Below are 4,470 nucleotides of genomic sequence, written 5' to 3'. Positions count from 1 at the left end.
AAACATAAAAATAGAGCACGTTTATTAGCAGTAGGAAAACTCCTAAGCTTGTAATAACAATGCATTAAACCTGACGCAATCACCTGCAGCCAAAAGCCCTGGAAATTCACCGCCAGATACCCTGATGCATTATCCCGAAAACACGTCTGACGCAGAACACTAACATATAACAAAGTGTAGCCTTTATTTCACAGGGAGAAAAGCTTTATCACTAAAAGCAGATTTGCTGGATTGCAGTTTTTGACTAAATGTTAGAGATATGTTTTAAAGATAAAAAGAAAAAACAAGTATCACCCTTAAAATAAAAAAGTATATATATATATGTATATACACACATTTATGTAAGCCATTATTAACACTTTTGATGCCCTTCCAGTGTAAAACACTTAGGAGCTTTTGAGCTCTCAAAACGTTGGCCAGTTGGTTGACATGTTTGGCTTGAACGCATTCTCAGCTCCCATTGGAGAATCAGATGGAAGTTTCCGGTCCATCAGTCTAATGGGGGTGAGGCAATGCTGCTTCTCTTCCTTCTCCTTCGGGGGCTCCTCCTTGGCGCTGCCCTCTGTGCTGGCGTGGCGGCGCCTGGGAGTGCTGGAGTCTGAGTCTGACCCAGAGGACAGGATGAACTTGTGCAGGCGCCTGAAGACCAGGAGCTGGAGGAGCCTCCCTCCGTGTCACTCCCTGGTGAAGAAGCCCGGGCCCAACTGTCCCTGCACCTGCCAGCCGGTCTGGCCCCCCTCTCAGGCCCTTTTCCCCTCGGCCTTTCTCTCTGCACTAGTTTCCCCAGTGCTTTGTCCTCACTGGGATCTGTTTTCTTCTTCTTCGGCAGCTTTCTTTATTCTGCTGTCCTGAAGGCCCATGTCGGTATTTCTTTTTCCCGGGCACTCGTAAGTCCGATGCCCACATTCCGAGCATTTCTGACTTCTCGTATGTATGTTGCTCATTTTCTTCGCAGAGGTTTGCCAGGGGAGACTGCCAGACTGCTGCTGGTCACCGAGGAACTCTACCACCCAGCAGTGGTGGCTGGTCTCCAGGCTCTCAGCCGATCCGTGGGGGTTGTCACCCTAGCGTCGCTGAGGCCTGCTGTGCTGGGTTTCGGGAGTCACTTAGCAGATTTACAAGTAGCCTCCGTAAAGTGTGGGCTTGCCCAAAAGCAAGACACAGGGTTCCTATTCCTTTCCTTCAAGGCCCCGGGGCTTCCCTGAAGATCGCAGTGCAGGGAAGAGCTTGTTCCTTGGGTTCAGGAAAATCTCCGCTTGAATTTCAGCTCGGTCCTTAATGAGTCGTTTCCCCTCGGTGCGCTCCGTGAGGACTCACCAGCTGGTGCGCATCCATGAGTGAGCTCTGCCCTCAGGGAGTCCTCGGGTGTCCCCTGTGTCAGCGAGTTGTTGTCATGTAGCTAGGCCTGCTCTCTCTCGGTGCCATCCTGTGTCACAGCCCAGACCTTTGTAGGAACCTCTCCACTTACCTAGAATGTTCCTATGCCGTTGGCAGCCTAACAAACTGTTCCTCATTCTCCAAAGCCTTTAAGTGTCTCTCTCTGTGGGCGGACTTTCCTGACCCCAACCTGCCTGTACACCTAGTCTGAGCTCATCAGCCCCTCATTCCCCTCCCAGGGCTGGGACAAGGTGGTTTCTCAACATACACGTGGCTGAGTAAGTGCATGAGTCGGAAGCTTCTTTGGTAGAAGTATGTTGATTTAAATGAGGATCCTCTTACTTGAGCTCTTAAAACTCATAGCAGAGTCTAGCGTGGGACATGCGTTTAAGGAATTTTTGCTGAAACAATAAATGAATGAGTGACTGGGAGACTCTTTATAATTAAGTCAGAAGCCATGGAAATATCTCATTCATTCATTCGACAGTGACTGTGCACACAAGATGTTAAGTACAAGAGGGTCAGACATGGTCCTTGTTGTCATGAATTTCCATCTACAGGGAAAGAGTCACTACACAAGGAACAGCGATAAAATTGACCAGGTAAGATGGTAACAGAGGTGGATCACACGGAAGCCAAATGGTCTAAGGTCTGGCAAGTCCTCCTGCAGTGAGTGGCTCTGAAGGTAAGAGAATAAGCTGGCATGAGAGTAAAAGCTAAAACTAAGAGAATGAACTGCGCAAGTGTGAGAAGAAACTAATGGCTGGAGGGGCAGAGTCAAAGTTTCAGTGACAGAGAGAGTAAATGCAAAGGCTCAGGGGCGGGTGGAGGGAAGAAGACAGTGGCAGCTGAGCCCGAGGAAGTAAGGAACGCACTGTGAAGGACGCTAGAAGCTGGGCTTTCAAGAAAAATGGGAAACCAAGGACTTTAAGGCTGTGGGTGACAGGCTTTTAGAGCTGCATCTAGCTCTGGAGCAGGAAAGGAATGGGAAGTGAGCGAGACCGAGGGAAAAGCAGTCCGACAGCAGACTGCACCTGCCGTAGGAGCGCGATTCTGAAGACCGGGATGACATGCAGAGCGACGAGCGTGCACGGTTAAAGCAACCACCGAGACGCGTCTCTCACCGAATATGTCCTGCAGAAGTTGCTGTCACGTCGTCCCTTGCTCCCAGAAGCTCGCACTGTGACTGGAGCAGCCCGCCACTTGTGCAGACAGTAAAGGACCTCAGAGATTTAGGGCTAGGACGTGTTTCAGTGATCCTCAGGGAAAGAGACGAAGAGAGACATCGCTGGGCTGCGATCCCCCAGGAGCCAGCCGGGTCGGAGGTGCGGGCCGCCCTCCGCACTGCGGGCGGCAAGCGGAGTGTGAGCGGGAGGGAGAGGGTCCCTCCCGGATGGAGGCCAGAACGAGAGCAGCGTACAGCACAGACCTGGGAGACACGAGTGGAAACTGAGTGGGCAGTAGCATCAGAAGGTGCTGTTTCCTCTAGAGCTGATACCTCACTTTGTTTTTAATTTTTTTTCTTCAAGATATGTCCAGAGACATCTGCTTGCACTGGGTCATATTGTGATAGGATGGACTGTGCTGTTTGGGGCTGGGGAACATTAGGCATCGCGAGAGCATGAATTAGACCGAATTGGGTTAGACTGGGTTGGGGTGTTTGTTCCCAGGGAGATGAGCTGGAGGAGAGGGGTTGGGCTTTGTTGGACTGGGGTGTCCAGTTAGTTACTCACTGGAGCCCCATCTGGAGGGGGGGCTCAGGGTTGTGGGCCAGGTCCCCGTCTGGGGGTGTGCAAGAGGTAACCGGTCGGTGTATCTCTTGCACACTGATGTTTCTCTCCCTTTCTTTCTCTCTCTAAAAATAAAAATGATATAAAAGCAAAATCGTAAGAACTCATTGGAATATGGTCAGAATTTATTGAGTCCAGGTGCAAATGTTGGGTTGGCGAGGGCCAAGGTGAATCGGGTTGTGTTTATGTTTATCATCACACAGTTTGTTTGTTTGTTTGTTTGTTTGTTTCTAGGTGTGGAGGAGTCGAGTTGTCTGGCTTGCACAGAATTGCAGTGGCCGACTTGGGACCAGTTGGAATAGACTGGACTGTATTAGGTTAGCACTGGTTGGTGGAGACGGGTCATTCGAGAAATTTCTAAAACTCGCCGAGAGTGTCGGGTGAGTCCGTGTTGGGACGTGTTTGTGCAGCACCCCAAGAGAGATGAGACGAGGGGCGAGGCCCCTGAAACTGCAGTGGTGGTGGGGACTCCCGGGCAGCCTGGTGAAACCACGGCCCAGGCCGTGCCGAGTGGGCCCCGTCTGCTCCCCTGTCCGGCCTCTGGCCCTTCCCCTGGGCCTCTGTTCCCCCGTCTGTGAGATGAAGGGACTGAACTTCCTTCCCGGTCACAGAGCACTCCTGTGCACCGTTCCCTGGGGTCCTCACCCCCTTCCTGGGGGGCCGATGGCACTGTATTGATGAAGGAGGCTGAGTCTCAGAGGACGAGGTGCTCCCAGGCCACACAGGTTGGAGGGGGCACCTGTCATCCTCAGAGGCCTCCAGGCGGGGCTCCTCGCTGGGGTGCGGGGCTGGGCCTCGGCAAGAACTCCGACTCGCCTGCCAAGGCACAGAGGGATGCCTGCTGGCAATGTGGCTTGCGTTTGTTCCGCTTTGCCCTGCGTGTGGGCACCACCCGGAGGCCCTGGCTGGGATGGAGCCATCCCGAGGTCCACAGACGGGCATGGGATGCGGGGGGAGACTGTGCTCCTTGACAGAGAGGAGGATGGAAGGCGGTGAGCTGGGCTGGTCTTTCTGACCTGGGCCCCGGGCTGGAAGAGGCACAAATCGTGCCCCGGCCTGCGGGCCTTGGTGGGGCAGGTGGACTGGCGGTCAGAAGATCTCAGTGGGAGCCCCTCTCTGGGACACGTGGGATGCACCACCCCATCTCTGCAAACCTCAGCTCCCGCTTCCGTGAAACGGAGACGCTGGTTTGTTCACGTCGGGACTGTCGCTGCCATGCGAGGGGAGGACGGGGCTCAGGCGCGACGGCCTCTCCTCCCTGCTGCGAGTCCCAGCGCAGAGCCCCTCCGCCTGAGCAAAACTG

The 4,470-nt window shown here is 53.6% G+C and overlaps 1 pseudogene; it reads right to left on the bottom strand.

Moving 5' to 3' along the window:
- Positions 1 to 404: 404 nt before the first annotated feature.
- On the bottom strand, positions 405 to 860 carry LOC123822426 (annotated as a pseudogene).
- Positions 861 to 4,470: the final 3,610 nt, after the last annotated feature.

The sequence above is a fragment of the Phyllostomus hastatus genome, unplaced genomic scaffold (genome assembly GCF_019186645.2).
Source record: "Phyllostomus hastatus isolate PE091 unplaced genomic scaffold, TTU_PhHast_1.1 phas_contig_402, whole genome shotgun sequence".
NCBI lineage: Eukaryota > Metazoa > Chordata > Mammalia > Chiroptera > Phyllostomidae > Phyllostomus > Phyllostomus hastatus.
The sequence above is the reverse complement of the archived record's forward strand: the minus strand, read 5'-3'. Positions and strand labels throughout refer to the sequence as shown.